Source organism: Aythya ferina (genome assembly GCF_964211825.1).
Source record: "Aythya ferina genome assembly, chromosome: 10".
Taxonomy (NCBI): domain Eukaryota; kingdom Metazoa; phylum Chordata; class Aves; order Anseriformes; family Anatidae; genus Aythya; species Aythya ferina.
The window spans coordinates 10,610,797-10,622,566 of NC_140306.1; the positions used below are offsets into that span (position 1 = coordinate 10,610,797).

Genomic DNA, 11,770 nt, shown 5'->3' on the forward strand with positions numbered 1-11,770 from the left:
TTGCAAACTTCAGAAATGGATTTAAACAAAACAAGATTCTCTCTTTCAATTGAGACATGCTCTTTTCTCAGAAAACACTAGGACACAGTACAGGACACCTCAGGCATATGTTGCAATGTTTAAAAGCTGAAGCAATGAGAGCTGCACTGAAGCTTGCTCTGTTTTACTTCCATTTGGCATCCTGGAGCTAATGGAGTGGAGGAGCTCCAGCAAAGTGCTTCAGCCAGACTCTCAGTAGCTTATGCCCTGAAATGCCCCTGCCCAACAAATCAGTACTGCAGTCCTCTGTTCCTTCAGAGGCTTCTCCCAAATATGAGACGGGAGAGTAAATCCTCCCCCATCCTTCCAGTTTTGCAAGACTAGGAATACCTAATGGCTAATAAGGAAATGAAGGGCTGCTGCTCAAATTGCAGGGGTGGCAGAGAAGGACATGCTCTGAATGAAGTATAAATCTACATGGTACTGCAACATGGCCCTCATCCAAGCCTGTGTGGCGAATGGGGGCTGAGACCCCCAGCACAAAGCTCCCCTTTGCACCTTGAAGCTGGTTAGGTCCAAGGGCTTCTGCTGTGTCCCAGAGCCCTGTGCTGAATGGGAATCAAATAAATCCCTCTGGGCTGGGAGGACCAGCCTGATGTTGCTTTTTAAGGATGCAACTGCCTGTGTGGAAAAGCTTCGTGCTGCCCTGCAAAGTGGCTATAACTTAACAGCAAAAAAATCAAAGAGAGGGAACCATGATTATACATTTTCTATAAATACGGCTGGCCCAGAATATAAACTCTTGCTCCATGCAAAGAAAAAATCAGGAATTGTGGAAAAAATGTAATAAAGCTGTGTTATTCTGCCAGTTAATCCTCATCCACGCTGCAGCGCAGTATATATGGTTTTACTGTCCTCTCCTATTCTGCTCTCTTAGCTTTATTTCCCCTGGTAGTTGATCCGTGGCCAACAAAACTATTCTTGCAGAGCCTGAGGGAGGCTCATGGTGCTAAAGCAGCCGGCCATGGAGTCAAGGCTAATGTTGGTTTTCCAGGACCTCCTCTCAAGATTTCCAAAGCCTGACAAAGTGGGCACAACTCCATGGATCTCGTGAGCCACTGTTTGACTACCCAGGAATTTATAGTTTTGCAGTTGCTACAGCTTTAGCTAAAGGAGATATACTTTGCTAGTTAACATTTTCCAATGAAAGCTTAATTGGAGTGTGCAGTAGCCAAGAAAAGAAAACCATTCTCAGCTGAAGTCCCTAAAATGTATTCTGCAGTCCGTCAGGACAAGTGCACATTGGAGACAAGCCTAACCCTAAATCCCACCCTTTGTGACCAAGGATAGGAAGGGCAATGAATGACACAAAGCAAAATCTCCTCGTTTTGAGCATAGTATCCTCAGTACCTGTCGTGGGTTCAAAGAAGTCAACTCCATGTTGACATCTGAGAAAGCAGTCAAGGAAAAGGAATCAATCAATAGCTACATGAAACCACTTCACGTGCTTTGTTAATGTGTTAAATAATAGCCAAATAAAGTAAGAATATGTAACAGCTGAGTGAAATATTAGACCACAGAGAAACACAGGGCAGTGCTAAAAGCATCAGCTTTTCCTGTGAAGAGAAGTGGTGGTATTTCTATACAGACTTGGCCAGCAAATCTTTCCATCCACTCCAGCTTTTCAAACAATTAATCTCATGGAAACCAGAGAGGGAAATCCTGCTGGGGAACCAAATGCTTTAAAAACAGTCCTTTGGTGAAAGGTCCAATGGCAGTGAAAGCAAATGCACCTGACTTTCTGGGCTGCACTCAGAGAAACCTCCCTCTAGTTTCAGTGACAAATGGGAATATCTCTGCTCTCCAGTATCTAGCCTTTCTTGCCATCTTTAAATCACATTAAGTGCAAAAATGGGAGGGGGATATCTTTCCTTACCTAGTCTCAGAGATCTGTTTTTCTTCGTGTCAAAAAAACCCTTCCACCTGCCTGCTGTCAAGAATATTGGCTGCAAAACCCATCAGCAGCCTTTTAACTGAAGAAACCCACTTAGCACAAGCATTTTCAGCAGAACAGGGTCTGAACCTCCAGAATCAGAAGATACAATTTCTAACAATACAGGACCTGTTGCCAAATCAGCATCTGCATGATCTTACAACATGAGATGCTCTCCTACAGTGTCACCCAGTTCAGGGACAACGACAGATTTGCAAGGGTTCAGCCCTGCCATACAGTGAGAAAATGAAAAGGAGACCTCAAGTGGGTTTGGTAAAGAAGGGCAGAGAAGAGACAGCAGTGAGCTGTCTGAGTTAGATGATGGGACAGGAGTAGGGAAAGCAAGTTATCCAATAGACTGACTGTAACAGAAGGCGAAGAAATGGACTGTGCTTCCACCAGTTGTTTCATACAGGTGCTCATATGCACAGCCCTGCCTGACACCAGAAGGCACATTCCAGACATGACAAGTTTCAGTCCAACACATGTTGGTGGCAGAATTTATATTATAAAAAAGGAGAAGAACCTTCAGCATAGGCCAGTAAGTGGTCAGAACAACATTTGATAACACATTTCTTTCATCTTGGTCATTGAACAGCTGAAACACTTTGGCTGAAATTTAAAGCAAATTAATCAGCATGAAGCAGAAGGCTCTGGTTGGGAAGTTTCAAACCAAATAGCAGCAATTTGGCAAAACTGTAAGCAGCTGAAACGAGTTATTGTTGCTGGAAGTACTGATCTATTTTAACAATAGGTGGTGTACCTGCATCACTTACTGTTTGCACAGAATCTGGTATTGCAACGACGAAGGTAGAAAACAAGGCTGGTAATCACTAGCACTTAAAGCAGCATAAGGAAGTCAGGGAAAAGCAGCTTTTCCTTGGAGTCAAGAGGTAGTAATACCACCCTCTCTTGCAGTGGAAACACTGGTTGCTGAATTTTAAATTTTCACAGATCAAAAGAAAAAAAGCCCTCCAGGTCATTTCTAATCCATGCAGTTAACCGAGCCCATGAATTCCGAGATCCTCTCAAACAGACAGCATCTCATTTCCTAATGCTTTTTGAAAAGCCTAATAAATGAATTGAATAAAGATGAAACGAGCAATATTTTCATTACCCATTCCAACACAGAAGCCAGGACTGGAAACATCGGGGGAACACCGCGGGTTGAGTAGGCAGGTGCTGTGGCATCTCTGCATCACAAACATAAGGATGAAGGTGTGGGTACATTATAGAAAATGTAAGCAGAGCTGCACAGGGGCCTGAAGTGGGAGAATGAGCTGATGGAAAGAAGCAGCACGCAGAAGGAGCGCACAGTGGGTGCACCAGCCTACAAGCTGGATTGACAGTTGTGTAAAAAAAAGGATTAGTATAATGACAGCATCCTGGGTTTTGAATTTAAATTCTTCAGCCAGGTTCTAGCGGAGTGTTATAGCTATTACCTAACCAAGACAGGTGAATTGTCAAAGCAATTTCAAACACAAAGAACCCTCAGGACTCACTGAGATGAATGCTCTTGCAGGGCCATATTCTTTGGGAAGAGACTTGTATACATTGACATCAAGAAAAAATTCAGTGGTATGTCCCCTTCCAAATACATCAGCAAAACAACAGCAGGACCCAAAAGCCACATTCACTGACAAGCTCTGTTCCCAGTTACCACATTGCACAAGTCCTTTGTAAAACCAAAAGGAAGCGGATGTGAATTCAGAACTCTGCTCACACATTCAGCAGGACTTCTCACAGGCAGGAGGAAAGTCCAGTGGCCCACAGAAGTCAGCAGCTTTCTCCCCACACTTCTGCTCTGGAAAGGGGGTACTTGATTCTTCCTGGCAAGCTCCAAAAGGGTTTTAGTGATTTGACTGTAAAATGCCTTGATTCAGAGGGGCTGTGCTGCCAGACAAGTTAATGCCATGGGGAGCACAACACATTCACAGCTCTTTATGGCAAAAAGAACACAGCCAAGTGTACAATGAATCCTGAAAGCCTTGTAGGAGCCCCATAAATGTTTCCAAATGCTGATGAGGTGAGAACATGGAGCTCTGTGCCCTACCAGTAGCCGCGGGTTCCTTCCCAGTTAACGACCTCTTTAACCAATTACACATTTGCTCCCATTTTAAGTCCTCTGTTGCTCATTTGGCTGTTGCAACATGGCCGTCTAATCCACACTATCCTCTTCCAAACACAGAAGCTGTAACCCCACAACAACTGAGCAGGGACAAAGCAGAAAGTAAACAGAATTATTACTAGAGAGGCATGAGAGGCTGTTCTCCTAGGGGCATGATCCTTGCATCGAGGTGAAGTGACTTGCACATGATTGCGAAATACGTCAGTAGCAGAGCAAAATAGAGGGTTGAGGTAACCTGTTTCCTAGCAGCTTACTTTAAAAGCACTCATCTGTGCTCCTACTAATTCCCATCTAGATAATTTCTTTGTAGGACATTGAGGCTTACTTACCAAACCAACCTCCTCCTACCTCCCGAGAAGGTTAGAGCTGGAGAGAGCCGTGTGGTTCAGTGCTGAAGGTCAGTCTCTGATGACAAACTTCTGGGAGCTGTGGTGTTGGCTTCTGTGGACACCTGCACAGCCTGCACCCTGTGAGGGCAGTGGTGGTCCCATGTTGCAGGAAGACAAATGGGTTTAGAAGCCTTCTCCCCAAAGCACCCAGTGTGGTGACAGAGGATCCCTCCAAGGTGAAACCCATGGGGAAATTTTTGTGCTGCAGGCTCGCATGCTGCCATCAGAATCAGGAACAGCCTGGTCTTAACTTGTACTGAACACCCATCCCATGTGAGTACCGTGGACCCAGAAGGTTTTTCTGACTGTTTGACTGACCTGCAAGAGAGCCTGGAGAGGGGTGAGCAGCCCTCCCACAGCACAAGGTGGGGAAGGAAAGATGTGTGACTGCCTGGAAGCAGCCAGCAGGCAGCAGTCACAGTCTCCAGGAGGTTTTCAGAAGACAGCAGGTTTGGCTCTAAAGGAAAAGGAGAGAAAAAGCTGCAGGACTCTGTGACATCCAGTGAAGTCAGGCATTTGGCTGAACCTACACAGGTACATGGGCATGTGGTGGAAACACAGATCTGCATGGTTCTGAGGGACTGGAAAACATTCAGCCTTCTACTAAACTCTCTTTATGCACAGATTTATTTTATATGTTGAGGCTGAGGGTCTCTCACTGTTCAGGAGTATACAGAAGAGTTAATTTAATCTACTATGAAGTGCCACAGTGTGGTGTGAAGTGTTTCGTACACAGACGGGATTAAAAGGTCTCACTGAATTGAAAAGCTGAGTTAATTTTGATTGCATTCAAAAGGGTCAGAAAACAGAAGAATGAGAGGAAAATCTTTTTCCATAGGGTGAAAGGAGATGGAAGCCAATGACGGTTAACTTACAGCCTCTTATGCTTTCTGAGTGTTAATGTTAAGTCAGCTAGACTCCTGTCAAATTATCTCCTCAAGAACTAATGTATTTTTTTTTCCATTCACTTCAAGTTCCTGGACTTACACATCTCAGTGTAAGTTAACTTGAGACTTCCAGACTAAAGGGGAAAGCTGTTATTTTGCTTCAACTTGCCCAATAAATATTATATTATCCATACAGCCAAGCATCAGTATACATACATAGTCCAGGTTTTTATCATTTTAGCAGGTTTTCCCTTGCACACACACAGTTTGAATCAAACCACCTCCCCCAGAGGTTTCATTCTCCATTGTAGCACACAGACATTCTGGACTAGAAATTAAATGCTGCAGATGAATTGGCTGAATTTCTAGAAAATCTGATGTTATTTCTGGGGAGCACACCAAGCTTTCTCCCCATGCTGGGAATGCTCTAAACCCAAACCCATGCTTTCCCAAGGATGCCCACTGCGGTAGGAGGCTGCTCTGCCTCAAGCTGTTTGATCAGGATGCTCACACCCAAACCTTTTCCAGGTGCTGCTGACTGACACAGGGAACAATGCCTTTACTAGTACAAAACAGCCTCTATCTGCAGAGAGCTGTTGCTGCTCTTTAAAGAGCAGCCAAGAGCAGAGTGTGCTCTTGCATCCCTCCAAGTGTCTGTTTGCATCTGGAGGGACCAACGGCTGCAGTGATGGCACACTGAGCTGCCCAGTCTGCTCATAGCCACCAAGGGGCATGTGCTCCCGAAACCATCCCCTGCATGTGTCCTTCAGTTTGTCTAATTCCACCCTTGGCCCTCACTGGCATCATAGCCCCACCCCAGCAAAGCCATCGCAGACAAACCCTCTCCTCACGTTGTTTAGGGGAAGGCACATACATCAAAGCCCTAATAAAGAGGAGCACACTTCCCTCTTTGTGCTCAGGGAGCATCAACTGGAAGGGAGCCAAGCAATTACCAAGCCCTAGAACTAAAAAAACCATTGAACTCATTACCCAGAAGACTTACAAAACGAGCCTGAAAGAGATTATAAAACCCCATCCAAACAGGCACAAACAGCAAAGCACCCACCCCACGGGAGGGAGAGCGCTCACACCCCGGCAGTGGTGGGCAGTGCTCTTGTAAGCGCCGGGGCTCTAACAAATTCCTCTAACACCTCTCAAAACATGTGCCAGGCGGTCAGTCCCACCCCACCAGGAGATGCCTGGCTGAAATCACAGCAGTAAATCAGCACAGGATGGCTCCCCAGAGGTCAGGGCTCTGCCGATGAAAAACCTGCTGATAGCCCGCCACGTTGCGCGGATGGGCTACGCTCACGGACGGTGCCTGCAGTTGGCTTGAGACCTGGCTTGTGACGTTTGCATAGCCTAAATATTTCTGGCATTTATTTCACAATGTTCTTTTAAATCTTAGGAAGCGTGCGCTTTGGCTGTTTCGTTGTCTCCTCCCTGCTGCGGTTACAGGGAAATGGATGACTGATGATTCTGTGATTCAGTGTGCAGATCCTCTGCCCCGGCTCGAGCAACACTTACCAACGGGTCACAGCTTTCCCAAGTATAACTGCTATTCAAGCTGACCCTAAACGTCACACTGGCATTTCACTTTTTGGCTCTTTTCCCCCTTCTCTGGACTTGTGACAAGGAGGTCACTGACAGAGTGGGCTACGACAAGCTTAGAGCTGTGATTGACTGTGTAAGATCACAAGATCTGTTTGTTACAACCCCTATAAGTAGGGGAAAGACATGGCTTTGAAGTAAAGAAGGGTTTTTTTTCTTCTTTGCTTTCTTTTTTTTTTTTTTTTCTTGAGAACATCAAATCTCCCAGATCAGACAGGCCTTGCCCAAGGCGTCGTTCCTGGAAAAAAAGGATTGTTTTAGCTTTAACCTCAAACTGCATCCTGAGCCGTGTCGGGCCATGGGTGCAGATGGATGTCAACTCCTCCGGCTGAATTTTCAGCTGGCCAGATGCGAGCCAGCAACAGGCCAGATGCTGCAGGGCTGCACGGGTCAGAGTAAAATCCCTTCCCCAACCTGCAGGGAAGGGTGCCCACATGTGGACAGGGCATATCTGCCTCATACAAACTGCCTGCTCATTAACACTCCTGCCTGGCCAGCTCAGAGTCAGCTTTACATTTCTTCCTTTTTTTTTTTTTTTAATAATGTACTTAAATACAGTTCTTCTGTAATTTGTACTTGCAACCACTTGGCTACCAAGTGAGTTGTGACTTCTAGTAAATTACTTGCAGCATCACCCATCTATAGGAAGCAGCAAAAATTAAAGCAACAAAATTTGCAGGGTTGCTTGGCACATCTGGCTGCCTGATGCCAGCTGCAGAGGCGGTGGCTCACTCTTTGCCCTCTTGCTGTGATGCCAGGGATCTCACAAGGCAGCTGAGAAGCTCTGAATGTTACATGAAGCATGGTTTAATCAAAATAAAATATCCCAAGCACATTGCATGTATTGATTTGTAACTCTTACCAGTGGTTGTTTTCATAAAGTAATTGCAGGTGCTTGCTCTTGTGGTTGCAAAAAGAGTGGTCAAACCTTAGTCTGCCTTGCTGAACAGTCTCTGCATCAAAGATCTCATGAGAGGTTTGGGCACTTTAAAAGGATCAGCAATTATCTGTGGCTCTGGCTTCGCATTTTCTTTCCTTGCATATCCGTGCCAGCAATAATTTAGCATTCATATAACAGGAGGAAGCAGAATCTGACAGTGGGGGATACAGCTGAAGTGAAGCAGATGTCTTTTAAATTCGGAGCACATAAAGCATAGAAGCACTGACTGATCGAACACAAACCAGAAGTGAAACCAGAAAAGCCGAGAACTACAGAAAAAAAAAACACAAAGTACACAACAAACTTATTTTTAAAACTCTTCCCTTCTTTGAATACCTTGTTGCACTGCCAAGTAGCACAGGTAAGGAATTTTCAATAAATTCAGTCCTATGTTGACCCTGTCCCTTGCATTATTACTTTTTGGCACAGCACATAGGACACCTCTGGGCCAAAACACAAGTGATGTTGAAAGTACAACTGCTCCTTCCCTTTGGGAATGCAAGTTTTCTGATAGTTATATAAACACATTTGGATTTTTTTTTATTTTTTTTTGGATATTCATCACATTAGCAATTATACTATTAATGGTGAGTCAGAGAACATTTTGCTGACACTTTAAAACACACAACTTAAGGTCAGAACCTCCTAAACTTCACAAAGCAAGCAGACCTGATGTGGAACAGACTCATTCGCCCTGGTGGGACTGCTCTAATGAGCAAGGATTTGCAGCATGTGATCGCAGGTTGGGAACTATATAGAGCTGCTTCCTTTTAATTGCAAGGCACTGGGCACATCCAGGCAAGAGCAAAATATAAGGATAAAAGAGCAGCTCTGGAGAAACAGCAGATAATTATAAAATGAAAAAGAACCAAGGGTGGAGGTGTTTTTTTTTTTTTTGTTCTGTTTTGTTTTTTTTCCTGGTTAATCTAGGAAACCTATTCAACCAAGGCAGTAACCAGTGGTCGTTAGAAAAGTGCTGTGACACGCAAGCAGCCAAAAAAGCTCCCGTCCAGGCTTTCACAATAATCACAGACCTGAAGACAGACTTTCAACTTCTCTTGGAACAGCTCTCCCCTAAAAGCAGACCCAGAACAAAACCCCCACACCAGAGGCTATCTTTGGTGCAGAAACCCTTCTGGATAAACCAGCGCAGGGAGTTTCTTGGCAGAGGAGAGGAGTTACTTATAACTCTGCTTTGGCCGTCGCACAGCACAGACAGAGGCAGGCAGGGAGGCTGGTGGAACTCGGCTGCTTCACCGTGCTGCAGCTCACAGCACATTTTGCTGAAATTTTGATCCGTGCAGAGCAGACAACTGCCCCTTCTCCCACGCTTTGCTCACATCTGGATTTGAGATAAAGCTGGAAAAAAAAAAAAAAAAAAAAAAAGAGGAATACAATTCAACTTAACACACAGCCTTCGCTTAGCATATGTGCCCAGTTGTTCAAATCATACAAAATAGTCGCTTTTACCTGATTTTGACAGAATACCAAAATATCAGCCCCTGTGTTCTCAGGAAGTCTGCGGGCTCCTGGGCTCTTGCGCGCCTTGGCCTGGCTGGTGGCTGCGTGGCAGAACCACACAGGTTTTGCTCAGCTTTGCTTTTTGCCTGGGTACATTTCTATGAAAGCCGTTTCCCTGCCATAACCACAAAGGATGAGGTAAAAAGGAAAAAACTCAAAGGCTGTGAGTGAAACCATTCTCGAATAAGGCGACATAAGCCTCACATAGGGGAGATTAAGCTTAATCTCTGAAAAGGGCCAGCAGAAAAGGCTGGTGGACTTCAAAATGAGCTACAACAGCTGTGTTTTGGTTGGCCTACAACTGCTCTCCCTTTGGCTGCTGCTGGCTCTGCTTTTGTGAGCAAGACAGATTATTAAAATACGGCATTCGGGCTCCTTTGTAGCACACTGCAGGGACTGAAGGTGGTACCAAAGCTAAGTGGGGAGGTAACGAGGTGCTCCTGCCACAGCAGAGCCAGTGCTCATCGGGCAGTGCTGCCCGCAGGTCGAAGCAAGAGATACCATTTATTGGCTTTGAGCCTGTCTTTATTTTTGTTTCAGAAACACCTTTTGATAGGAAAATGCATGCCCTTCTGTCTGTCTGGTTTAACCGCTGGGTTTAATTGGCCTTTTTTTTTAGAGCACAATAGATAAATCAGCAAGACGTGGTAGAAGTCAGAATAAATTGAGCTCAAAAGCTTTTCATTACTTACTAGTCACCACATAAGGAGAGGAACTGCTCATTTTCCATGGTAATAAGCTATGCCACCAACCTGAAGAGTAGCTTAAAATAATTAACAGTACCAAAAAAAGAAAGGGTGTGTATAGGAGTATCTGTGGAGCCACTCCACCCAGTACGATAGGAAAAAAATGAACTGGGTGGACCTGCATTCCAGTGGCAGCTCTGAACGACTGCGCTTTGTATTTCTGTGCCCGGAGATATACATTTCTTGCATGCAATCACAAGCAATGAGGAAAAATAAGAGGCAACTTGAAAAGCAAAGCAAAGCAAAACAAAGCACTCAAGGAAAAAAAGGAAAAGAAAATAATTTGTTCGACAAGACAAAGAACAATTCACTGTGTGTGCTCAGGAGCGCTGGTTTTCATCTTTGCAGTAATTGTATCGTTTATTAGGTGATGTTTCCTGTGATGGTATTTAGAGTTATTGTGCAAGGATGTCATAACATCCCTGTTTATTAGATAACTTTGGGGATGTTGCTGTGGGAGACTATAAGAGAAAATAACAAGAGAGAAATTGTCTGAGAAAGATCAGGTGTGCTGCTTGAATACGAAGAGCACAATGCACAAAACAAGACAGGGGAAATAAACAAGTAGCAACCTTTCTTTTTTTTCTTTTTTTTTTTTTTTTTTTTTGTCCCCCCTGCAGGTGTAAGATGCCTGGTATTCAGCTCTAACCTTATGACTAGGACATCTCTCGGACCAATGAGAATCAGGAAAAACTGGGTGCAAAACCCTTGGGCCCTACTGCAAAGGAGGGAGCTGAAAGGAGAGATGTGGGCACAGAACAGCTGGGAAATCTGGAAAAGAAGGAACCTTGAGGGGACAGAAAGGTTTGTGCCACACACAAAAAAAAAGTATACTATGCTGTTAAGCTTTTCTTCTTCAGAGGAATTGCTCTAAATGATTTTCCTTCCCTCTGAAGGGTTTTGGAGTAAGGCTACTCAGGAGTGCTACTGATGGTAGCCTTGGAATGACCGAGTGCGGTGTGTGCTGCTCCAGTGTGGGACTGGAGGTTAAGGTGAGACAAAACCCAAAATACAGAGGGTTAAGGTCAGACAAAACCCAAAATACAGACGTATTGTCCATGCCCTTGATTAGTCTGTCCTGGTGGACTGGCCTCTGGCATAGCTTCAGGCAACGTGTTGTACCTTATTAGAGCTTTGTTAGTCCAGGTCTGGTCACCGTCACTTCTTCACTGGTTTGTTTCCTCAGAAAAGTCCTAGAAGAAAAGACAGTGCCACTCACTCAGCCTTCATGACAAGAAATTGAAGCAACTTAAAAGAAAAGAAAATGGAAGGTTCGTTTTTGCTCAGAAAAATAATAATAATAAAAAGTTGATATCAGCAGTACAGAAAGAAATATCCTAAGCATTCAATTTTGTTTTCTGGAGTTAAATCAACTTGATTTCCTCTCCCTCAATAGGATGTTCCTTTGGTATTTAATATCTTTCCTCTGTTTTGGAATGCCAGTCTTGTTGTCGTCACTGAAAGAGATGTTAAGAGTCCTCAGAGACTGCACTCATGAATAAATGTTAAATTCATTCATTTCCTAAAAATCCATCATCTTGGCTGCACAATGCTACCCGAGGCAACAATGCTGCGA

General features: G+C 44.5%; 1 long non-coding RNA gene across 1 annotated transcript; it reads left to right on the forward strand.

Annotated features, from left to right (window-relative positions):
• Positions 1 to 4,823: 4,823 nt before the first annotated feature.
• Positions 4,824 to 11,527, forward strand: LOC311442012. The gene is made up of 4 exons (XR_014696402.1): positions 4,824 to 5,023; positions 10,815 to 10,998; positions 11,091 to 11,186; positions 11,381 to 11,527. It is a non-coding gene; the product is annotated as an uncharacterized lncRNA (long non-coding RNA).
• Positions 11,528 to 11,770: the final 243 nt, after the last annotated feature.